At 48.9% G+C, this 25,831-nt stretch overlaps 1 protein-coding gene across 4 annotated transcripts in view; it reads right to left on the reverse strand.

Moving 5' to 3' along the window:
• Positions 1-25,831, reverse strand: part of FBXW7 (F-box and WD repeat domain containing 7) — a 1,581,903-nt gene that overhangs the window by 1,139,651 nt on the left and 416,421 nt on the right. For all 4 annotated transcript variants that reach the window (XM_069631275.1, XM_069631278.1, XM_069631277.1 and 1 more), the window contains one exon: positions 19,360-19,405. The gene's annotated coding sequence lies outside the window, so the exon portion shown is untranslated. The remainder of the gene's footprint in view (positions 1-19,359; positions 19,406-25,831) is intronic.

Here is a 25,831-nt window from a genome sequence, read left to right on the forward strand (position 1 = left end):
TGGAAGGGAGGCTGGGTGAATCTTGGGGCATCCTGCATCTGGGTGACCATTCTGCATGCTGCTAATTAAAGTGGAGATTTATGCCTGGGGTTGTAGCCAACCCAATCACAATGGACCAAATAATCTAGGGTCCTATAGCTAGTAGAACCAGCGAGACAATGTACTTTTAGTGATGTCTATATGAGTGATGTTAGAGGGAAGGGCATATATTACCATATACAGATATAGCACCTATACTTGCGTTACCTTTTCCAACCAATAGAATTGTATGACAAACCTATGAGTGTTACACGTCAATGATGACAAATTTTGGGTATAACTGATACTGTTGAATGAAGACTGTTGGGAGTTGAAGCGAGACGGGCTATCGCAGCACTGTTGATTTCCATGTTTCCTCGTTTTTTGTACTTGTCATTAAACAGACTCACCTTTGCCAAACCATTGAGTTGGAAATCCTGCACCCCTTCCACCTCAAGGTGCGGCTATCTGGTCTTAAAGTACTCAAGGGCGAGCTCTGACTCTACGGGCCGGTCAGAGGTCACTCCCCCTCCTGTACACTACAGTAGCCTACAAAGGCCGGGAAGTGCTAGGTTGTTCCTCAACAGAGAAAGGGGGATACAATTCTTCCACCAAGGGCACCCCACTCCCAAATGACCCTCCACCCAGGTGATCCTCCCTTGGTTCTCTGCCCCCAGTGTCAGGATCTAAAAGCAATGGCCTTTCCCTGGCCAACTGAGAAAAGGATACAGGGGGAGTAGGAGTGAGAACACCGTTGGGTTTCTCACAATATGCTGTGAAAAGAACTGTGACTTAATGCTGGGAAGAAGCTGAGAAACTCAGGGGAACAGAAGTCCTGCGCCTGAGGATTGTGGAACTTTGATCATTTGTTTGTACACTTCTTTGGAACTTTGTGTTGGAACATTGGAAAAGCTACAAATGGCAAGCTAAAAGACTATCCCTTTACACATTTCTTTGAGATTAGCTTGTAAGGGTCAGGATACGATTCTGGACACAGAACAGAGAATATTTTATTTTTGGACATTGTGACACAGACATCCTTTAGTTTCATTGAGGCAGGGAAACTCCTCACAGTGATAGGGCGATATAGGTCTTTCTACAACCCTTCTTTTACTTTAATAAAAGTCTATCGCAATCATCACAATGCCTCTTTGAAGGTGACAGGGGAATGGATAGAGCTTTGTGGAACTCTGCAGGTTATTGGGGGGTGTTGGGATCATATGTGTGCATGTAGATGAGCTGGTCCCTGTTGGAGAGGAGGGAGGTAAACCAGTGGACGACTGCGGAGTCAAAGCCCATGTATGTAGCGAGAATGTTGAGGAAATCTTCATGGTCAACAATACCAAATGCAGAAAAACGGCAGAGTAGGATGAGTAAACAGCAGTCCTATATGTCCCGGATGTGCAGTGCATCGTCAGTAACTTTTACTCTCATCTCGTTGCAGCATCATGGCCAGAAACTAGATTGATAGTCCATTAGGAGATTGATACATTTTGTATCCGGATAATGGCTGTCTACTCGATCAGATGCCGAAGAGTAGATTCATGTTAAGGCAATAGTTGGCCAGGTCAGCCGGATTAAGTGTGGGTTTCTTCAAAGCATGGTGGATCTGTTCCATTTTCTGTGCATCTGAGAAGATGCATTTTGTGAGGGATGTGTTGATGACATCGAGAAGTGATGCGAATGCTTCACCTATGATGAACTTCACAATGGAGAAGGGAGGGTGTCAACTTTGTAGGTGGTGGGTTTGAGTGCTGTGAGAGTGTTGGAAGGTCTTCCACAATAATTGTCTTGAATTAGGTTAATCTTGATATGTTTCGGGCTGTTCCTCTCTACAGTGTTTGAAGCCGTTGATGATGACCTTAACTTGTCAAAAGTCTGAAGTGTTTGATGGCGTTGCAGTGGATTGTGTTTTTTCAGGGGGTTGATGCAGTTCTTCATGTCTTGGAAGACCGCTGTGCTCTTTTTGGATGCTTCCGTTTATTTTTACATGTTTTTATTGGAATTTGTATAGTTACAGTCGTGCAATTCAACGTCCACTTTTTCATGCCTACATTAAGATTAATAACAACAAATAACTAACAAACAACTTCATACACGTGCCATGTGTTAGTTTATAATATCGGTTGGGGCAAACGCTTCAATGTCTGGGGCTCAGCTCTGTTTGTACTCTTCATGTCCTCCGGTTGGCCAATGTCATTTGGGGGCTGTGGAATGATTAACTGGGCACATAGTGGGTGGCTCCTGCCTTAATTGGTGCACTCATGGGGGTTTGTCGTCAGACAGGTGAAACATGTACCAGATCAATGCTTTCCATGCTACACACTTATTACCATCAGGTTCTGATCTGTTCGCTCCCTCCACCCATACCCTTGTCTCCGCCTCTGCCCACCTTTCAAATTCCTTACGCCATTTTTCAATATTGTGACCCCGCAGAGTTTTCCAGGACATGGCGATAGTTCTCTTGGCTAGTATGCATGCCAGATCCATAAACCTAACCTCATGTTTGTGTTTGCTGATTCTGGGGTAGGCACCAAGCAGGCATTCTTTCAGTGACCACTCATACCTCTACTCCAGCCTCCCTGCAAGCTCGCTCTATGTGTGCCCAGAAACTTCGCACACATACACACCCCCAGAACATGTGCAGCAGGTCAGCATCCTCGCCTTTGCACCACAGGCATTGTGAACTCGCTTCCTTGTTAAAAGAAGCTATCCTCTGCAGGGTCATGTATGTACGATACAGCACATTCAGTTGTATTGGTTTGAAGTGCTGGTTCCTCGATAGTGCTTCAGGAAAGCTCAGTATTTTCTCCCATTCCTTCTCCGTTATGTCTGCACCCAGATCTTTCTCCCATTGCTCTTTCAGTGATGTACCCTTAGGGTTAGGGGTGTCTATCAGCATGCTGTACAGCCGAGAAATCGGCCTCCAGCCGTCGTTTAAATTGTACATCAGGGTCAGCAGTGGGTCAGCCTGTTGTTCCTCTGGCCAGCCCTCCCACCTTTCTTTGGCCACTTCCTGGACTCTGTGATACCAGAAAAATTGCCCACTCGGCAGCTCCTCTTTTTCTTGCATTGAATCGAATTCCCTGAAGACCCCGTCTTCATATACATCTCCCCATGTGTATATCCTTTTCCCCTCCCATTTTCTCACCACTGCCATGTCTGTGCTGTCTTTGCATGTGTCTGCCGCTATCAGCACCTCCGGTGAGTAGGGGTTTACTAGTTTCAGCAAGGTTTGTGCTCTCCTCCATCCCTTCTTACCCAGTGTTCCCATCAGTGGAACGTTTTTCGGGCCCTCTTGTGTTATCCACAATATTTCTTTTAGTTTGATGGGAGCCACCAGGTGTTGCAGTAAGTCTGTTTCAGAGGTAGTCTCATCTGCCAGCCATTTAATTATATGACTGAGCTAAGCTGCCAGGTAGTACCTCTCGAGGTTCGGCAATTTCACCCCTCCCTTGTTGTATGGTAGATATAATGTTGCTAGTGAGAGTCTATGGCGGTTAGAGCCCCACAAGAATTCTCGGAGCAGCACTTCCAAGGAACGGGAAAAAAAGGACGCCCTAACATAGCAGTTCATGTTGTTGAAGAAGTACAAGAACCTCAGGAGAATAATCATTTTGGTGATGGCTACCCTACCTAAAGTGATAGCGGCAGCTTAGACCAGAATTTCATGGACTTCCTCAAGCCCTGCACCACCTTTGCTGTGTTATGTTCATGTATTTGTTCCGGTGTATGTCTAATGCTCACCCCCTGGTATTTGAACAAGTCCACCTCCCAGTTGAGTCCCACCGCTGGCAGTTCGTTGATACTCCTCCCTCTTAGCCCTGCTATCGGGAATATGCAGGATTTGGTCTTGCTAAAATGGATCCCAGACACTTTAGCATAGTTATCAAGTATGTCCAAGATCACCAGGACATTCAGGTGCGGATCGCTCACGTACAGCAGCACGTCGTCCGTGTAGAGTGACAGCAGGTGTCCTAGTCCTCCAACCCAGATGCCAGCATCTAGGTGTTGCTTCCTGAGATATATTGCTATTGGTTCAAGGCCCAACACATATAGCATCGGGGATAATGGGCAGCCCTGTCTCGTCCCTCTCTTTATGTCCCAGATTGCTGACACTAACCTCCCTGTTTTGACCCTAGCCTTTGGGTTTGTGTATAGTATTCGCATCCATCGGATGAATCCCTCCCCAAATCCAAATTTCCTTTATGTTGCCACCAGCCATTCCCAATATATTGAGTCAAATGCCTTTGTGGCGTCCAGGCAGAGTATGGCATATTGTTCTTGGGATTCTGCTGTTTGCGCAAGAATGTGTTGTAGTCTGCGTAAATTCAACGCAGTGCTGTGCCCTGGTATAAAAATATTTTGGTCACTATGTATTAAGTTCCCCATTATCCTGTTCAGGCACCTGGCCAGTATCGTGGTCAGAATCTTGACGTCATAGTTCAGCATTGCCAGAGGGCGGTAAGAGTCGCATTCATACATTGGTTTCCCGGGTTTGGGCATTGGTATATGTAACGCTCACCTGATTCTCGCAGAGGCGCCGGTCTTGACTGGGCGACTACCGTATCTTCAAAGGTGATGTGTAGCACCCGGTTGGCTCCTTGGGCTGGACCTCTGTGAACTGTATGCCTGACGTGTAGAGTAAGATGTCTTAGGTAAGTGAATGCCGAGCTCTCCATCTGCCTCGGGGCAGGGTGCTGTAACCAGTTTCTTCACTGGATATGTAGCGCAGGCCTCTTGACTTCAGAGGACTGCTGTCCGTCGTTTACTGCACGAACGGTAAGTTTCGAGTCATTCAAATGTCTTTAAAGTCTTTAGTAATGATGTCTCTTGTTTTGCAGGGTTCCGGCGATGGCGGATGACGGGCTGAAGTGAGTTGAAGATGGAGCCCGTGTGATGAATAGAAGCGCCTGGAAGCACGTAAGTAAGCGCTTGTTGCCTGCTTCACTATGCGCTCTAACTGTCTTTTTATTTTGCAGGTACGAGTTCGGAGCGGCTGCAGGGTGCCGGAATACCCACTGGATTAGATGTGGAAAGGAGTAATGGCACGTGAGTATTAAAGTTCCCCAATGTCTTTAAACGCACCTTGTTTTGTCTTTCAGATGCGGGATGCAGCGCCGAAGGCCTCCGGAGCGTACGAAGAGTAGGTAAGCCTTTGCCTTTCAGATGCCGGAATGCTAACCTGTTCTTTCTTGTCTTTATAGGTGTTGCTGAAGACTGGATTCAGGATGGTAAGCCTTTGCCTTTCAGATGCCGGAATGCTAACCTGTTCTTTCTTGTCTTTATAGGTGTTGCTGAAGACTGGATTCAGGATGGTAAGCCTTTTTCCTTAGGCCCAGGACCGGATGCAGAGGACACGATGAGCGTTCTGCTGCAGAGGTTGCAGAATAACGCAAAGCAAGATTCATCCACCGGGTGTGGTTTAAATAGCCTCCTGTAGTGCTTAGGTGTCTCCTTCCACAGCCACGCCTAAGTAAGAAAAGAGTTCCTGGTAAGAAAAGAGTTCCTGCCTTCCAGAAGAGTTCCAGTGTTCTGAATCTAGGGAGTGACTCCAGCCCCACCCAACAGGAAAAGTAGTTCCAAACAGAAGAGGATCAGAGGCTCAACTGGCAGGCAAGTAAGCAGCATGGTCTGCTGAAGGTAAGTCCACCCAAGCATTATGAGCCCGGCGCTTCCAGCGCTGGGACTGGGCATATTTATGAGCCTGGTGCCACTGGCGCCAGGACTGGGTCCAAAAGGTCCCAATTGGGACTGGTTGGCACTCGGCACCTGGGTTATGGATCTGCTTCCAAGGGAGTTGGGAAAACCCTGACCTTTTGGAAGCAGAGATCATGACAGTATAACTAGGGTTTCCCTCATGGATTCTGGCAGCTCCCCTTTGGTGTATGCCTCACGGAAAACCTCAAGCAACATCGGTGTCAGGGTTGCTTCGTATGATTTATAGAACTCTGGGGGGAGTCCGACGCTTCCTGGTGTTTTACTAGAGGCTAGTGACCTTATTGCTTCTGCAATATCGTCCCCTGTTATTTCCGCCTCCAAGGTTTCCTGTTGTGACGAGTCTATTTTGGGAAGGCCTATTTCGTCCAGTGTGTTTAGTATGTCGATGTGTGGCACCTGGTGGTGATGGGAGTAGAAATCTCGGAATGTATCGCTGATTTACTGCTGTGTCTTATGTGTTGTGCCTGTTGTGTCTTTGATCTCTGTGGTTTGAGATTGTGGGTGTTCTCTCCTACATAGCCAGGCTAACAGTCTGCGTGGCTTATCGCCCTCAGCGTGTGCTTTTGCGGTTTTCACTGAGTAATCAAACTTGGAGAGCCTTCCCCATGTTTCCTGGCAGTTCCCTCGCAACTATGCTAGCTCTGTCTCCTCCTCCTTTCTCCCGAGTGTGTCTGACTCTGTGTTTTATCTCCTCTTCCAATTTCTCCAGTTCAGCTCTCAGTGTTTTTCGTATGCCCCCCGCTCCTGCCATGGCCTCGCCCCTCACCACTACTTTAATTTCCTCCCAAAGTGTGCCCCATCTTTCAACGCTACCTACGTTCTTTTCCACATATTCCTCTATTTTATCTCGCAGCTCTTCCGTAAAGGCCTGATCTGTTTGTGAGAGCCTGGTGCCATGCGCCACAGCGGTATGGGCAGTCTAGGCCCCTGTGTTTTCAAATTTAACAGCAGTGGTGAGTGGTCTGATATTGACCTACCTAAATACTGTGCCGATTCTATTTGTGTTTGATAGCCTTTGGCCACAAATAAGTAGTCAATTCTCGTGTGCAGAGAGTGTGGCGATGAGAAGTATGATTAACCCTTGTCTGTGGGATGTAGCTCCCTCCACACATCCACCAGGGCTTCTACTAGTAGATTTAGTGCCCCTGTTCTGGCATCGTTTCCAAATGCTGTCCGTTTAGACCTGTCCAGCTCCCAATCCCTAACCCAATTGAGGTCACCTCCCCATATGAAAAAACTCTCGACATTGGGCTAGTTTGGCCCCCAGTGTATCTAGGTGTTTCGGGATCCCGTGGTTGGGGAAATACTAATTTATTATGCAGACTTCCACTAGCACTATGCATCCTTTTACTATTATTATTATTGTTATTAATAATAATAATAATAATATTATTATTAGGTACCGGCCTTCCGGATCTACCTCCCAGCTCAGTAGTTTGAATGGAATTGCCAGACTTATCCAGATAAGCACCCCCCTGGCATATTTTGAGTAGGGGGCACCATGGCATTGCCCAGTGTTCCGTTACCGCGGCCATAGTCTGCTGGGTCAGGTGGGTCTCCTGCAAAAGCGCAATAGCCACCTTTTTCCTGTTAATAAAGGATCCCACCCGATTTCTACGCATATATTCTGTTCTAGGCCTCGAACATTCCATGTTAATACTCTAATTTCGTTGGCCATTTCAATATGTGCCCCCCCCACAGCCCTCCTTCCCCCGTCCTGGTCTCCAGTTTCTTTTTTAGGCCTTCCCAATTGCTTTACTCCCCAGTTAGCCTCCGCCCCCATCCAATTGTGTAAAACCACATTCACACATTTCCCGGCACATACCTCGCTCTGTGTAGAATTCAAACCATTACAAACTCTGAGCCAAACCAGAACTAGAAAACTGCACTCAGCTGCCACTTTCCAATTGTGGCGCTCTAGCGCCCCCGCATCTGCTTGGCCCATCCGGGCTTCAGTGTGCGAGCTATGATGCGTCAGCAACTGGCCGACGCCTACCAGTTTGTGGGGTGTGTCTGTTCGCTCTGTTCGAGGTTCCCACCTCGCTCCTGCCGTTTGACCATACAAAGTACTCCATTGTTCCGTGTCGCTCACCCGCATGTTTGCTGTTGACGTGTCCCTCCCGCACCCCATTCCTTTTCTGGGCCAGCTACTCTTCATGTCTTCGCCTCCTGTCCATCATCCAAATTATTATGTTCCAACCACATTGTGGCTGCCGCCGGCGTTTCCATGAAAACAGCTCGTCCTTGGTAGAGTACCTTGAGCCTGGACGGATACATCAACATATACTTGAGGTTCCGTTTCCTGAGTTTAAGCTTAATTGGCACGAATGAGTTCCTTACCCTTTGCACCGCAGGTGTGTAGTCCGGGTATATAGCTATGTTGGCATTGTCTCGAAGGATCTCCCCTCCCTCTCTGGAGAATTTCAAGATGGTCTCCCTGTCGCCAAAGTTCAGTATCTTTGCTATCATGGGGCGAGGGTGTGAGCCCGGCGGCGGTCTCTTTTGCAAGGATATGTGTGCCCTTTCTACCACAAATCCCTGCAACAGTGTTTCTGCCCCAATTTCCTGTAGTATCAAGTTTTCCACAAAGTCCGTCGGGTTGGATCCTTCCATCCCTTGCAGGACTCCCAGCAGGTGTACATTGTTGCGCCGTGCGCGGCCTTCTGCATCCTCCGCCCGGGCTTCTAGTGCCGCAATGTTCCTTTCTAGCTCTGTCAGCCGCTTTTCTAGTTCTATGGTGGTTTCCGTCATCTCCTTTAGCTGTTTCAGCCGTTGTGACCCTTTCTGTAACGTTGCGGACATCTTGCCTCAACAACTGCTCGTCGGATTTAACCTCCTCTATCTTTGTGTCTATGAAGGATCTTAGGGCTGCAATTGCTTCCAGTACTTGGTCCTCTTTAGTGGTGGCTTCTTTGTCTGGCTGTGCTGTTTGTGCTTCTGGGGCATTGTGCGGCTGCCCTTTCTGTTTGGTGGCATTAAAGAAATCCAGGATTGTAGTGTCCTTTCTGTTTTTTGTTGTAGTCATATCTTCGCTGGTGCCTGGTTATACAGCCCGGCTTCATGTCTTGGCCCGGCCCGGCGCATACCGTGGGTAGCTTCCTCTGCCGCCCACCTGCTTGTGTCCCATAAGTGACTCCTCTGGCCCAGTTTGTTGCAGCCTGTGTGTATCCTCCTCTATTCGCTCACCGACTCGTGCTCCCTCACCGCGTCACATTGTGCCTCCTGCGAGTTCCGGGCCGCCCTGCGGGACCTTGCAGTGGTGGTCGCGTATTCAGGCTTGCGCTTCCATCACCCTGCTTGCCTCGGTCTCCTTGTTTCCCTGACAGTCCTGCTCCTCGTGTTCGTTCTCCGCCGGGCGCTTGTTTTTTGCGATATTGCGTCGTTGCCTGCACCTCTCTGTTCCCAAGAGCTTTCCACTCGTTGGGGCCCCCCGATAACCTGTGCCGCTTCCCTCGCCTTCTAATCTTCCTGGTAATGCTGCGCGCGGCTCTGGTTCCGCGCGTCTGTACAACCGCTTCTCCTCCACTGCTCCTTCTGGATTGGGTCCGCCTTCGTGTGCGAAGCGACCTGATAGCCGCAACGCTGGGCCAAGTGCATTGGGTGTGTTGCTGCTGCCGTGTCCGACTCGTTTGCAGAGCCTTGCCTCCAGCCGCCGTGAGATCACTGTGTCAGGGCTCCCCACGTTATCTTGCATCTCCGCCTGCCCTCAACTTCTTCCTTCTCACTGCCGGGGCGCTGCTTCTGCCATCTTGGATTTGCAGGGGGTCCACTTCACCGTCGCCTCAGCTCGCTGCCGCTTTCCGATTTTTCCTGCTTCTTCCCTCCATGGTCAGGGAATTGGTTGCTACGTCCGCCGGTGTGCTCGTTTCCACTCAGGCCATCTTTTTTCTGGTAGTTATGTAGGATCTTTGAAGGATCTCGGCAGGAGCTCAGGACGTCCACAGCCTCACGCCATGAGCTCAGGCCACGCCCCCCCTTTTTGGGTGATTCCATGATGGTTGTTGTGTAGTTTTGCTGTGGTCAGTGTCCTGCACCCTTAACAGAGGGTTCTCATGATAATGAGGCTGGTGGGTTTTATTCATCACCTTTCTTGTGTGTTTATGGTGCATTTGATATCAATTAGTTCCTGTGTGTACCAGGGTCTTAAGGGCTTATGAATGCAGAGTCAAAGTTTTAGGGGTGCATGGGGAGTTGGTGGTTTCAGTTAGTTTAATCGAGCAGTCTGAGCGTTGAATACTCCGAGGGGTCAGAGGTGGAGTCCAAGTTGATGAGGTTCCCTTTTTCTGCTTTGATGGGGAAGGTTCTTGAAAGAGCAGTAGGCCGACATGGTTGGCCCCGGGGGGGGGGGGGGGGGTAATATGTGAGGGAGCAGGATCAGTAAGGATAGGTGGTCAGTCCAGTCCAAAGGTGGGGTGTAGGGGGATAACAATGGCTGGAGAAATGGTGATTACCAAGTTGAGTGTGTTTGTGCACAGAGTCCAGCAGCTCAAAGGGTGTCTAGTTTTCTTGGTGGCACAGCAGCAGGGCATGTTGGTTTCAGAAGATGCTAGTTGTGTTGCGGATGGATACCGTTGTGATTAGGTGCACAAGTTCATTGAAAAAAGCCTGGTCAGTTTGAGTTGGTGTTCTTGTGTTGGATTCTGTGGTCTGTGGGGATGCTGTAGCTAGGACGTGTGTGGCATTTGGATGAGCCATGTCTCCGTGATAAAGTGTTTGTTTGATTGGTGATGAGATGAGCAACGTTTGCCACATGTAGTACAAGGAACAGGGGTTCTGGCCCTTTGCCACCCTTGGCAAGACCAAGTAGGAATTATATTCTTCTTTGTCCGCCCTCCACTTCAGACGCCTAGGATGCCCTTGGATTTACCAGTTAGGAATAGAAAGAAAGGGTCGATTTGGACAAAAAGAAGAGCACCAAAGGATTAGCAGTGATTAGTGAGTGGGTAGGCAGAGGTCTTGAAACAGACTCACTTGCACTAGCTAACCAACAGGAAAAGAGGTTAGGAGGCAGGTTAAGAAACAGCCAGTGTCGCTCTCTGGCTTGAACTATTACCAAGTGGTTGACCATTGACTCCTCTTTCGGCCCATGTTCCAGAACCTCTGGTAGGCTTCAGATTTGGCACTTTTGAAGCGGTGATCCGGTGGTAGATGACCTCAAAAATGTGTCACTAGACTTTAGTCTAGAGGTCTTCAGACTGTGGGGCACGCCCCTGAGGGGGAGCGTGAGAGCCCAGCATGAAAAGTAAAAAAATAAAAAAATGAAGTTCTTTATTTTTTTATATACTTTTTTTTAGATTGAGGATATGGGATGGGGTGGCTTACATGGTCGGACTAGACCATAAAACTGTCTCAGGCTACCTTTAGCCACAGACTGTTTGAATAGTATCCAAGGGGGTGCTTTTTGTTAAAATGTAAGCAAATTGTGATATTTAAATACCGTTTATTCAGCAACAATGGTGAAAACTACCAGCTGCATAGTGAAGTAACTCATCAAACTGGCCCACATTAGCCAAAAAAAGTGCTTCATTTTGACTGGCCTACACTAGCATTTTGCATTTTTTTGGTATGGGCATTGCCTTATAGGCAAGTCCGAGCCTGGCAGCTCATCCATAATGGGCGAGGGGGCATCCACCCAGTAGCCCCCTCAACCATTCAGGAGCCGCCGAGTAGACCGGCCCAGTAAAACACTGAGCACTCCCTCAGCTGCTTTTTCCAGCTGAGGGAGTGCTGCTGAGCTGGCTGAACTGTTTCCCTTTGACAGTTCAGTTCCCCAGCCGCATATGCTCACTGAGCCATGCAAGGCTGGGGGCGTTTTGCTTCGCCAGCCTTGCATAGCTCATTGGAAATGCTGGCTGGGGAACTGCATGTCTGTTTGTGCGAGGGGGAGCTCCTGCGCCTCTTTGCACATACAGACAGAGCAACCTGGAGTGAGACATTTCAGCACCCACACACAAGTCCCTGCAGAAGGTATGTTTATGTTCATTTATTTTTTATTTAAATATGTGTATGGATGCGTGTATGCTCGTGTTGTGAATGAGTGTATGGGGATGGGTGCTTGTATGAATGATAGAGTGATTGCTGTGTGAAGATGTGTGTGTCTGTTTTGTCCATTGTGCTCATTTTGGCCAGTGGGGGGTAGAGGGGTGAAGGAGGGTTGTTCAAAGGCATTTTAAAAATGCCTTTGTTGCACAAGCCCCCTACCCACCTTCCAAAATAAGCTCTCCTGAGGCGCTGTGGAGTCCAGGGGACAGGGATGGTATGGTTTTAATCTATCATAGATGTCCAGTCAAAAATACCATGCTTTCCCCCTTAGCTCCCCAGCGCCAATTGCAAACTGTTTGTCTTTTTACCCATTTTGTTTTTTTTTTTTAAGTATGCTCTAAAATGCAACATTTTAACCCATTATCTTAAAAATAATTCAAGGGGGGAAAACCCCCCCGAACGTCCCTTGAATGGTTCGGACTACCTCGCTGCGCTCGGTCACTATGGCATTTTTGTGGAAACTATTCATGTCCCTCCACTTAAAAAATTCACCAGCTCCCACTACCCCTCGGACTGTGTTGGGAACTGGGTGGGGGGAGCCCAGGGACGGTGATGGGAGCAGGATGGGCGGGAACACTGGATAGTGGTGGGAGAAGGGTGGGGACAGCCCAGGGTCTGTGATGGGGTGGGGAGAGCTAGGGACTGAGTAGGAGTTGGATGAGGGATCCCAGCGACTATACTGGTGGGGGAGCCCAGGGACTATACTGGGAGTAGGGTGCGGTGACGGCGCACAATAGTTCATAGCCATTTGTACATACTGTCCATTTGGTATTTTTTTTGGGGGGGGGCCTGGCCCGCCCAAATTTTGCTTAGGGGGGGGCCCATGCCAAAAAAGTAGACCATCATGGCTTTACTAGGTTTGATCCATGCCAGAAACGAGGTTGGGTTGGAGGGGGTTGAGGCCAAACCCCACTTTCCACCACCACCATCTATCTCCCTTTCGGCTCCCAAAGCGTCCCTCCTCTACCCACCCTCACCACAGACACATGAGCACAGCCAAACAAGCACGCACACAGTCTAAACACTCACTCGCTCTCCGCCTCCTCCCTAGTCCTCCCCCCCACAACACTGATCTTGCACACAGACACACAGATGAACAAAAACACACACCAACACTTCAATGGGCCCCAATGGCTTCCCTCTTCTGGCTCTGTCGTGCCAGTCAGCCCCTGCATGCACTTGTGTACGTCGCAGGGGCTGACAGTTAAATTTAGAAAGAAAGCTCGGAGCGGTCTCAGAGTGGTCTTTCTAAATCAGTCATTTCAGAAATAGATTTTTAATAAGCAATTTCTTCACTTAGGACCCCAGTATAAAAAGTTGATTAGTTTCTTACTACTGGCCAAGAGATGTGTTTCTACTGAAATTGGTAAAAAGCTGGGTCATCTTGATGGCACGTGGGAGGGTATGCCACAATTGGGCTGCCATGACAGGGAGGCTGCTCCCTCATGATTTTTTAAGTTTAAATCTCGGGACCACTAGGCAGGACCGGTTAGCTGACCTAGTGACCTGTGTGTAAGATCTGATAGTGAATTTTCCAGTTAGGTAGGTGTAATGCTCACCTGGTATCCACGGGGACGTCACTCAGCCTGTTCTGACCTCTATGACCTCGAACCCTTCCCTGGAGTCTACTCGACCGGAGACTGGGCCTGAAACACAGGATTGGTAGGGTTTAACTCTCTATTGTCTCTGCGTGCTCGAACCCCTTCTTCCCCAGGGTCCAACCCTTACCCTTGGTCCACACCTCACCTTGTTTTCTTGTGTAATGTGCTCTCCGTCCTGCTTTCAGCGTAGGGGTGCGTTGAATGATGCAGGCTCGTTGCTGCCTAGTTACTTCACTGGCGAGAGTCTGACTGTTAAGTATAAAGAGTCTCTATGAACAGTTCTCTAATTCTCGTTCCTTTCCTTCCCCAGGTGATGGTCGGCGTGCTGCTTGAGGTGAGTAGCACTGAAGGTTAGTGAGGGCGCTATGCGCGATGCAACCTCTTCGTACTTGTATTGAACAGAGTTAGTTTTTCTGTGTCTTTAGGTGCCGCAATGTTTTCAGCGTGGACGCCAGTTAAGAAGAAACGCGGTGAGTAGCGCAATATGTGGCGCCTCTGAATGCTTTCCCAAGCTAACCTGGTGTTTCTTTTCCTACTTGCAGACGGATGAGAAGCTCCGGAGATTAAGTTTCCCCAGAACGGCTTGGATTCAAGTAAGCGTTAGAATCTAGTACAGTCTTTAAAGTAAGCGAAGGTTTGCAGAATGCTTACTAATGTCTTCTTTCTGTTCTTTTCCCTTTTTCTTAGGAAGCGGCGTGCCGGGAAGAAAATAACACCGCCGAAGGAGCCCGCAGAACTGAAGGAGCGATGGAAGATGGGCGGATGCTCCGCAAGGTAAGGCAATTCCTAATGGTGTTCATGTAGGTGCTGAGCGCAGATGAAAGGTGTAGGCCTTCTGGAGACCGATCCGAACACGGCGAGTGTCACGCTGCAGGTGCAGAGAAACGCAAAGCGTGCTTCTCGGCCTGGGCGTGGCTTAAATAGTCTCTGGGTATCCTAGGTGTCTCTGGGCTGAACCACACCCAAAAAGCTAAACTGCATATGCAGATCTAGGAACCGGAATAAGTGGGGGGCATCAATCTTGTCCCACCTATGCACTACAAGTCCAATGCTCACTGCCATCCTATGGTAGTGTGTGTGCCTGGTGCCACAGGCGCCAAGTCCGACTCCAAGTGGGTCTTTGGAGGGGTGGAGAGGCCCTTAAGGGCCATGTAGATGATCATGGCCTGATTCCAGCCTGACATTTTGGTGGGCTGGAGACATGAGGGGCAGGAATCATGACAGTAGGATGGGGCTGTGTGGTTCAAGGATTTGAAGATAAGGCACAAGGTTTTTAGCTCAATCTTTTCCTTAATAGAGAGCCATTTGTGTTGTCTTCTTATTGCAGAGACATGCTCACTCCTTGGGATGTTTAAGGCGACTCCAAGCGCATTATTCTGCATTATTTGCAGTTTGTTGAGCACAAACTTACTAGCACCCAAATAGAGTCTGTTACAATAGTCCAGTTTGGACAATATAAGTGCTCTGGCTAGAGTGAGACAACTTTCTGTGGAGAGTAGTGGTCTGCAGGCCCTTATTAGTTTGCCCGTATAGGCAGTGGCTGAGGCAGTCATGTTAACTTGTTTGTGTAAGTTGGATGTAGTGTCCAAGTAGAAACCCAATGTTTCTACTTGTTTGGCTACTGGGATGTTTATTCCCATCTATGTTGATAGAGGCATAGTTTGGGCTAACCTTGTTGAGGTTAGCTGATGAACCTACCAAGAAGAGTTCAGTTTTATCATCATTCATGCAGAGGCCATAGGTGGCCATCCATGCCTGAATGATTAGATGCATTTCGTCCACAAGTCGTACATCAAAGTTATAGATACCTGTTAGAGGGAGGAGGATCTGGGTGTCATCTGTGTAGTTCGTGTAAGTGACACCCAAACGGTCCAACTCATCAAACAGCGGCTTTGTGAAGATATTATACAGGGTGGGTGATACACACAAACCCTGAGGCACTCCACACGTGATAGGTATGGGGTCTACTGCTGTAGACGGTGAGAAGACTTGCATGGCCCTATTGTTAAGGAGCGATTCGATCCATGTGAAAGCCGTTTGGGAGAAGTGGGTTGCGTGGCAAGATGATTGCAGAGAACTCTGTGGTCAACTAAGTCGAAAGCAGCCGTTAGGTCTAGCAGGATTGCTAGTTTGCCTTAGTCTTTGAGTTTGTCAATCTGGCTTTTTAAATCAATCAGGGCCGTTTCGGTCCCATGTTGAGGTCTAAAGACAGATTGTCGAATTCCCAATAGCTGATTAGCCTCCAAGTATTCTTGGATTTGCAGGTATGCAACCCTATCCAGGATCTTCAACAGAAATGGGACCGTAGTGAGTGGCCTATAATTGGTGGGAATGGTAGTGTCTAATGATTGTTTTTTAAGTAGTGTAAGTACCTACGATTCCTTCAAATTATATGTACATTACAGGTGCAATACCTGTGGCGAAGGAAACATTTATTAGCTTGGTTATGAAAGGGGCCAGGTCTCTAGCGGCGCCATTGATGATCTGTGCCGGGCAACTATCTCCTTGGCACCTAGAGGGTTTCAGGGAGGCAATGAATTTTTGGACCTCTGGTACCGACACTTGAGAAATTCAAACCTTGTGAGGGTTGAATACAGGGCTTCTGAGGCCGGAGAGTCAAGGCTAGGTTTGTTAGGTTATGTCGTTTGTCTGCTATTTTCATTTGCAGTGTGGCAATTTTGTTAGTGAGGGCATTCTGAATGTTCGTGCACCAGAGTTTGTCTCCATTTCTTTTAAGATGATGAAGAGCTCTTTAGTGCTAGAGCTAGCTTGGTTAATCCTGTTATTATAGGTGTGGATGATCTAATCTTTGTATTTGGCAGAGATTGGTCAAGTTGGGTTTATTCTCTAATGAAGGTGTATGTTTCCAGATGGTTTCAAGTTTTCTTTTTTCAATTCGTAAAGTTTTTAACTCGGGCGTGAACCAAGAGTTCAGATTTTCTCTTAGTTTGCCTTTGCACATTTTGAAGGGGGTGACCGTGTCTAGGGCTTTGGTCATTATTGAGTTGTAGGCATCCACAAGTAAGTTGGGGTCGGTAGTATTCTGAAGACAGCTTAATGTAGGGATCACTGGAGGCATAATCGCCTCTAAAGTAATATGTTGTTTATTTCTTGTTAGGCACGGTGGTGCTGTAAGGTTAGATTTTTTGGGTAGATTGTTTATGGCAAACTCAAAAGAGAGAACCTAGTGGTCAATCCAAGTTTGCGGTAGGATACTTATAACTTCGATTTTGCAGTTTAGGTCTGCTACCCAGTCAAGGGTCCTCCCTTTTTCATTCGTGGGCTGGGTAATTTTTTGCAAGAATCCATGTTCAGAAATGGTGTTGCTAGGGACAGTGCTTTGTGGTCATTCAGGTCATTAAAACCTAGATTGAAATCGCCTAGCATTAGAATTTGTGAGGAGGTTCTAATATTATCAGAGAGTAGAGTCATCATGTCTTCTTCAAATGTAAATTAAATGTATTGTGATTGTACTTGTGTGCGATGTCGGCAGCTTAGCTGTTAGCAGTTCACAAGAAGAGAATGACGGTGCAGAAGCTAGTCTCATGTCTAGGTTAGTTTTAGAAATAATGTCAATACCCCATACCCCCTCTGGAGTCGGATCTGTCCATTCTAATGATAGAGTAATTATTGGGTACCACAAGTAGGAGCAAGGGGCCAGCAGCTTCATGCAGCCAGGATTATGTTACAGCTAGAAAATCCAGATTTTCTGCTAAAATGATGTCAGCTATGTCAGTGGCGTGAGCTATCATCGATCTGGCATTTATTAGTGCTCCTTTAATCATTGATATGGGGTCATTAGGGAAGGTGGCACAACGTTTAGACTTTTTTAGTTTCAGATTCTGGTTGTTGAAGATTTTATTTGCAACTGAGTTCCCAATCGAGGAATTAATCGAAGTGGTTAGCCTACGTTTGTTATGATTATCATTACAAAGAGGCTTGTTGTGAGTTCGTAGTCTAGATCCAAGTCTGTAGTTTCTATCATTGATTTGGCACGGGAAATTAGTACGAGTTGGCAAGGTGTGAGCTGGAAGGGTTCATTAGTCGATAAGGCATTGGTAGGCTTGTTAGGAGAAAGCGTTATGGTACAGTTGTTGGTAGGTGAAGTTGACGCGAAGGCGTTCGATGTGGAAGTTTTAGTGGGGACTAATAGGTCCGGACATAGTTTAGGTAGGAATGTGGTAGGTCTGATTTACGCATTAAGTATGATCAGGTTTAATGATGGTAGAAAGGGAGTGGCTCTAATCACAGAAGAAAAGTCTTTAGTTGTAAGCATAATTAGGCAAGGGTGGTAGCCCCTTGTGTGGAGTAGTGGTTGAGAATGCTGGTAGGCAGCCCCGGATAGACCCAACTCTAGTAGCAATAATGGAATTAGGATGTACATTTTGTGCAATGTTGGACTGTTGTAGTATCTATGTGAGCTACTGTGGGTGTGGATACAATGTGGAAAGGAGCGCCGTGGCTGTTATGGTTAACACTGTAGGTGAACAACCGTAGGAAAGGTGGGCTGTGTACGGCGTGGCTAACGGAATGATTAGGCACAGGCAGTTCAAAATGGACAGCAGTTAGTAGAAAATTACAGCAAAAATGGCATGCAGTTATCATTCAGCAAGCAGTGATCCTTGGGTATTACAGTAACGATGAGATATATAGCTGACTATACAATCTACTTGTCAATTATCTGGTTTAGATATCAAGTGGACAGAGCTGAACATGTGGTACCAGTGTAAGCTACAGAGAACATGCGTTCTGAAGAGAGGTAGGTGGTCAGCGCGTCCTCAATGATCATCAGACATGAGTCCTTCGGAGCTCATGCATTACGGAGCTCATGGGGGATTATTCGTGCAAACAATAGTGAGCCATTTAGCGTTAGTACAAACAATAGTGCATGGCCGTTTAAATTCTGAGTCGTTTGGGGGGACTTGTAGGGCCACGCGCGTACCCCTACGAGCCTATGGCAATCAGTTATATGCTGCTATTATCTCAAAGCATCTGATTACAGGACATAGAAACGAAGAATTAAAGCTCGGTTAGCCCCTTTTGACCTTCCCATTTATTAGGGTGATGGGGGTATTTTCTAAAAAAGCCACATCATCAAAAGACTTAAAGGGAAAAGATGAAAATCGTGTAACATTTTGCCATGCTATATAGACAACTGAGCAGGGAACCACCGTTTTTCCTTTCAGCTGTAGCAAATTTCAGCTTTGTATGTGATCACTGCTCATTGTTTACAGCGCATCCCAAAATGTCGATTTTTATATGCAGTGAAAGTGAAGAGGGGCTGTGAATTCCGGATTTTGTGATGCGCAGTGATGGGTGACGACCCCTACAGATGCTTTGAAATAACTTCTAAGCAGTATAGCGAACAATGACAGAGGATCACACAATGTTATAAATGATGACTACACAATAAGATACCAAGCAAAAGTGCGGAAGAAGGACATGGGTTGCAATCTCAAAAAAGGCCCCTTTCAATACGAGCACAGGTTGCTTTTTCATTGAAGGTAAACAAGTATTTGCTGTAGTCAACCACTTCAAACCAACGATGGAAAAAAATGCACATTTCATTTGAATGCACTTGGAAAAACAGAACGGTAAACGTATGCGATCAGCAAAGAGCCCAAGACACATTTTGGTAGTATAATTTAATCTGTGAAATAAACAGTAAAAACATTTAAGAATGCAATTGCAACGGTTCAATACTTGCCTCGTGGAAAGAAACAAAACACTGCATTCTCAGTCAGCTGCCGAGTCTGAATAAATAATACAGTAGGATAAGCAACACTGATCTGTCGGCTACAGTTGAATGATGTCCGTGAACAAAAAAAAGAATTCACATCGGCAAAGACCACAAATCTCAAACAATCCTACTGTGGAACGAACACCTAAATAGCTCGTAGGCCATGTGTGATGCTCCAAAATAGCCTCTTGGCGTTACAACATGCACGCTGAAATAACGAAAACCATTATAACTCACCGGTCTTTTCAACACAAATGAAAAGTCTTGAAGTCCACATTTCATCCTATAAGCAGAAAAAACATTGGAATGAATAAAAAAAACTGCAACATTATAAAGTATTTAAAAATGTTTCACACACATCTACACAATATTGCAACATACTGACAAAGTGCCATACAGATACTGAAATGTTTCAAACACATGAGTTTAAAAAATATCCTGAAAACAGGAGGGATGCACATGTATCACATAAGTACAGTGTAGCCAAATCTCTAATAAGGGCAGGCTGCTGGTAAACTCCTTTACAATTGGATCTCAGCAATTGTATGGTTAGTAAAATATATTTAGCATGTGTTAACACACTAGGTATTTGTTAACCTAGGTAAACTGGTGGGAAACATCACTAAGAGGTCATTGCTGGTGGTTGGTGAGGGCGTGTCAAATGATGAGGAGGAGGAGGAGGAAGCAGTGGGAGTAAGAGTCCAGACAAGCTAGCGACATCTATGTTAATGATCCTTGCATCAGTGTCTGAAGTTCTCACGGCCTGCTAACAGCTTTATGGGGAGTCATTTTGGAGGGAGGTCAGATTCCCCTTGGTCCGAGGCTTGGCTCTTCTGGGCGTTAATCTGCATAATCCAGACTTCCATAGGGTTCTCTACCCTGCTGCCCTCGTTTAACAGGATGAGGTAGTGCAGGCCAGGTTATTTTAGGTTTCGAAGGCTTGTAGAGTCTTGCTTTTTCAGGTCTTCAATGGGTCACGTGGTCCTTTTCCTGAACTAAGCGCCTCTAATGTGTATGGAACAAGTTACTTACCTGTAACTGTTGTTCTCCAGCATGGGTCTGGCATGGATTCACATGCTCATGAATATTCCCCGCCGCCAGGCTGGGAATCCTCGGTAAAGAAAAAAAATCAGTTTCAGTTTAGTTTCTGAACTGTCTTTCTCCCAATAACCAACCACTGGTCTCTGGGTCATACTGCCCCCAGCCAATGACTGCCCTCTACCTAAGCCACTCCTCTGGCATCTTCGGATTTGGTAGCATGTAAAGTGGCAATAGGACCAAGTGAAGAGCCGCAGAGGGAGGGTTTGTATGTGAATCCATGGCAGACCCATGCTGGAGAACAACAGTTACAGGTAAGTAACTTATTCCTTCTCCAGCATGGGGTCTGGCATGGATTCACATGTTCATGAATACAAGAATACATATCAGTACACACATGCACAACCATGGGAGGTGGCAAAGCTCAACATTAAGCATTTCATCAACTCAACATTAAGCATCTCTTACCTCCTCACCAGGCCCACCTTCAGGCGAACAGGTTGCGCAGCACTGCCTGGCCGACTCTGGACTCCTCCCTGGAATCCCGGTCGATGCAGTAGAATCTCGTGAAGGTGTGCGTCAACCTCCACGTAGCAGCCCTGCTGATGTCCAGCAGGGGCACACCAGATAGGAACGCCGTGGTAGCAGCAATCGCTCTGGTTGAATGGGCTCTCGGACGGCCGGGCAACAGTCGGTTTGCCAACCGGTGACAGTGCATGATGCAGCCGGAGAGCCATCTAGAAATGGAAGCCTTCGAGAAGGCCTTCCCTTGGTTCACAGGTCCAAAGTTCACAAACAGCTGTAATGTCTTCTGAAAACTCTTTGTGCGGTCCACATAGAACTTCAGCGCTCTTGCTAAATCCAGCGAGTGCAAAGTCCTCTCGGCCGGCGACAAAGGCGACGGGAAGAAAACAGATGGAAGTCCGACGGCACCTTGGGCATGAAGGAGGGGTGCGTCCTCAGCACCACCCTCATCTCGTGGAAAGTCAGGTATGGGGGCTTGCAGGAGAGGGCCTGGATCTCTCCCACTCGTCGTGCGTAGGTGATGGTCACAATAAACGCTCTTTTCCACGATAGGAACTTCAACGGTGCCGAATGCAGAGGCTCGAATGGCTGGCCCATGAGCCTGGTCAGCACCACGTTGAGCTCCCACGCCGGGGCCGGACCCTTCACCGGCGGGAACGATCGTAACAGTCCCTTCATGAACTCATTCACCAGGCGATGGGACCACAGGGATGAGCGCCCCGGAGTTCTGGTGTAGCGGGAGATAGCCTCCAGATGGATCTTGATGGAGGCATGGGCCAGCCCAGACTTGGCCAGCGATAGCAAGTACGGCAGCACTTGAAGGGCCGTAATCCGCAGAAGGTTAATCTTCTGTGCCCGGCACCAGACAGAAAACCTCTTCCATTTGTGTCCATGGCACTTGAGAGTTGAGGACTCCCTGGCCTTTGCAAGCACGTGCTTGCAGTCCGTCGGGATATCGTACCCTCCAAACTCTAGTGCTGCAGGAGCCAAGCCTGCAAGTTCAGTGACCCCAGGTCGTGGTGGAGGATGGCCCCCTCCTTCTCTGGAGAGGAGGTCTGCGTCCGTCGGCAGTTTGACTGGGGGGGACGCCGACATGTCCAGAAGGTTCGGGAAACAGATCTGTCTCGGCCACGCCGGTGCGACGAGGATCATCCTGCACCGGGACTGTCTGAGTTGGTTGATGAGTCGCAGCAGCAAAGGCGGGAACGCATAGAGGAACAGGCCGTCCCAGGGGAATGAGAAGGCATCGCCCATGCTCCCCGGCTGGGGAAACCTGCTGGCGAACCTCCGGCACTTGGTGTTCGTTGCTGTCGCGAATAAGTTGATCTGGGGATTGCCCCATCGTTGGAATAGCAGATCCACTTGATCCTGTCGCAGCTCCCACTTGTGGCACGAGTGTAGCTCCCTGCTGAGTGAGTCAGCGATGGTGTTCTTTATTCCTGCCAGGTGGAAGGGTACCAGAAACATCCCTTGGGCAACTGCCCAGTGCCACAGATCCTGGGCCTCCTTGGATAGGGCTGCGGATCTGATGCCTCCCTGCTTCCGGATGTAGAACATCGTGGTGGTGTTGTCGTTGAAGATCCTCACCACCTTGCCCTTGAGGGACGGAAGGAACGACCTGAGGGCCCAGAACACGGCTCGGAGCTCCAGGACGTTGATGTGTAGTGACCTCTCCTCCGGGAGTAAAAGGCCTCTTGCATGGAGATCTACGGTGTGAGCTACCCATCTCTCCAGGGAGGCATCCGTCGTCACCGTCTCCTGATGTGCCGGGGTCTGGAAGTCCATACCCGCCGCGAGATGCGCCTGCGTGCCTCACCACTGGATCGCTTGGCGGAATGTCTCGTTGAGCGAGATCCTGTCTTCGAAGCTGCCACCCGCTTGCATCCAACAGGCGTTGAGGAACTCTTGCAGTGGACGCATCCGCAGCCTGCCCAGACGCACGAGGTAGATGCACGAGGACATCATGCCGAGAAGGGACTTGATGGATCTCACCCTGGCCATGTCCATGGTCAACAGCCGTTGCACCTTGCCCAGGATGGCCTTCGTCCTTTCCTCCGACGGAGAGGCCAATTGTGCTACTGTGTCGAGCCTGGCTCCCAGGAACAGTGCGACTTGCGACAGAACCAAGTGGGATTTCGCAAAGTTGATGGAAAATCCCAGATCCGTGAGCAGCTGGACGGTCTTCGCTGTGTGCTCGATGGCAAGTTCTCTTGTACTTGCTCGGATGAGCCAATCGTCCAGGTAGGGGTAGACGTGGATCCCCTGCAGGCGCAGCCGCGCCGCCCCTGGTGCTAGGCACTTGGTGAATACCCTGGGTGCCGATTTCAATCCAAAGGGGAGGGCCTTGAACTGGTAGTGCCGTCTTTGGACTACGAATCTGAGAAACTTTCGATGTCCTTTTAGAATGGGGATGTGGAAGAAGGCATCCTCCAAGTCCAGCGACAATAGGAAGTCGTCCTTCTCCAGCTGCCCCAGCACGTGCTGGAGAGTGACCATCTGGAACTTCTGGGACTTGATGTACTTGTTTAAACGACGAAGGTCCAGGATGGGTCGCCAGCCGCCGGTCTTCTTTCTTATGAGGAAGTATCGCGAGTACACTCCAGAGCCCCAGAGCATCTTTGGGACGAGTTTGATGGCTCCTTTCTTCTGCATCGCCCTTACTTCCAGCAACAGTTGAGTGACGTGGTATTCCTTCCTGGCCACGGGTGGGCCCACGGGCCAGGGCATCCAGCACCCATCCATCGGTGGAGATGGACTCCCACACGCTGACGAACTTCGCCAGTCAGCCTCCCATCGTGGTGCTCAGGTGGGGTCCCGACGCTATGGCTGGTTCAGTCCTGCTTGGTAGCGGCCCTGACGCCTTGGCCTCCTTGACGACAACATCCTCCTGACTTGCAGCGTCCTCTGTAGGCCTCCTGCGAAAAGGAGCGGGCCGCCTGGCGGTACGTCGAGGAGCCGCCGCCGTAACCTTTGGAGGCACCTTGCTTGCCTCCGGAGTTCCGAAAGGGCAGCCATCGTTGCTGCAAAACTCCCAAGGCCTGCGCTGTCTCCGTGTCGGCCTTGATGGCCTGCAGTGACTCGTCCACTGTCTTGCCAAACAGGTTGTTTCCGTCGAAAGGCATGCCCAAAACTCTGGTTTGCACGTCCTGGTGGAAATCGGTTGCCTTGAGCCAACCACGTTGGCGAAGGCAAACACTGTTGCCCATCTGGCAGAAGCCGGTGTCAGCAATGTCCGTGGCCACCGTTATGGCGTGGTCCGACTACACCTCACCTTCCTGCAGGATCTCCAGGGCCTCAGCCCTCTTGTCGTCCGGGTGGAAATCCAGCAGAGGAGCAATCTTAAACCACAGCTCCCTGTCATTGCGGGCCACAATCGCGATGGCGTTGGCCGCTTTAATCGTCGTCACCGCCGAGTTGACCCGTTGTCCCATGGCGTCCAATTTCTTCCCTTCGCCGTCTGGCAGGGAGGTCGAAGTTGAAGCCATCGCCCCCGCCGCTTTCTTCTTGGCCGCCGCCGAGCCGACCGAATTCGGGGTCGGCTGCGCCCTAAGGCACATGGGGGTGGAATCCGGGACCCGGTACTTCTTCTCGTACAGGTCTCTCTTGGCAGGGGGCGTGGACGGGATCTTCAGGAGCGTAAACCCCTCGTCCCAGATGTCGTCAAGTAACGGGACCGAGAGGACCGTCTTACTCTTGGCCTCACGCCGTTGATTCAGGAAACCTTCCTTCTTCTGTTCTTCGGTGGAGAGCTGGAAGAACTCGGATGCCCTGGCGATCATGGCGTGGAAGGAGCCAATTTCGTCGGGCGGAGAGGCCCGAGGAGGTGGTGATGGAAGGCCCATCCTGTCACCACCGTCGTCATCTGTCCCCGTCGTGGCCGTCTCTGTTCCCGTGTCATCCCTCGGATCCGGGGAAGGAGATGAAGGCTGTGAGGGCCGCACACGCTGGAAGGGCGGTGGGGGGATGAGTTCTCCTCTGTTTGCTTGGAGGGCGTCCTGACGGTCCAGGCTCCGATGGGTCGTCCGCTGGGGGTAAGGGCAACCTTGTCCTTATCTCTGTACACAAGGCCTGGATCTCCATCAAGATTGCTCCCGAGTTGTCCTGTGGCCCAGGTACCGACTGCGACGGGTGCGACGGTTGTGGAGTGGAATCCTCCGCCTCCACGGGAAACTCGTCGGTACCACCGTCGCTTTCTTCGTCCGCCTCGTCAGGATCCCTCCCGTGGAACCGGACCTCCTCGAACCTCTTGTTCAGGATCTTCACGACTCTAGCCAGCTCCTCTTCAGAGGCTGTATCCATGTCCGTGATGGCCACCTGTGGGATGTTTTTACCTATGCATCCAAGCCCTACCATAAAACTGTGCATTACTGGCATTGAAAACATCATGATGGCCAGAACTCCCCAGAGAGTGCACAGGGAAAACATGAAGAATAGGCTGCCACCCATTTTTGCCTATGTTGTGAGCACAGGAGGGCACTGCCTAAAACCACCATTGGGCTACACACACAGTAGAATGAAACCATTGGGAATGGCAATGCTGATTGCCAAAAGCAACCCAGAACTGTGGGGAATTCATTTTCTTAATGTCAAAAATGGATGCAATACTGGTGCTCACCACTATCCGAAAACCGGCGTTTTAAAACCACCAGACTTTTGTGTAAAACTGAACAAATGAACCCAAACCAGGCCAAGGAAAGACTTGCTAAGAGGTGGATACAATGTAAAACTATATTCTGAAATGACTTGAAGGAAGTAATTATTTAATGTATATATAAAAAATAGCTGGGGATGTCAGCAGCTTAAGTTAAATGGACAGAAAGCCACTAAAATCGAAATGTTTAGAATAAATGAGTGACCTACTTCTGAGTGTCACATAGGTTGCAATTGTTTAAATGTCATAGTTTTGAACTTAGAATCAGTGTTCTAGCTGCATGTGTAAAAATTGTCAGTGTGATTTGAATGTAGAAAACTGGGAACTAAAGTGACATTTAGCTGAATTCTGCCTGACAACTACCCCCGACAGGAGTTGAACTGGCTCAACAACTCCTCCCAGGCCTGGCTGCATCCTGCTGCCCCCACCAAAAGGAGGTGACACCTCTCTGATTGAATTAGGAGAGTGGTACCTGCAGACTGCAGGAAGTTGAAC

The sequence above is a fragment of the Ambystoma mexicanum genome, chromosome 6q (assembly GCF_040938575.1).
Source record: "Ambystoma mexicanum isolate Mex_15411 chromosome 6q, UKY_AmexF1_1, whole genome shotgun sequence".
Classification (NCBI taxonomy): domain Eukaryota; kingdom Metazoa; phylum Chordata; class Amphibia; order Caudata; family Ambystomatidae; genus Ambystoma; species Ambystoma mexicanum.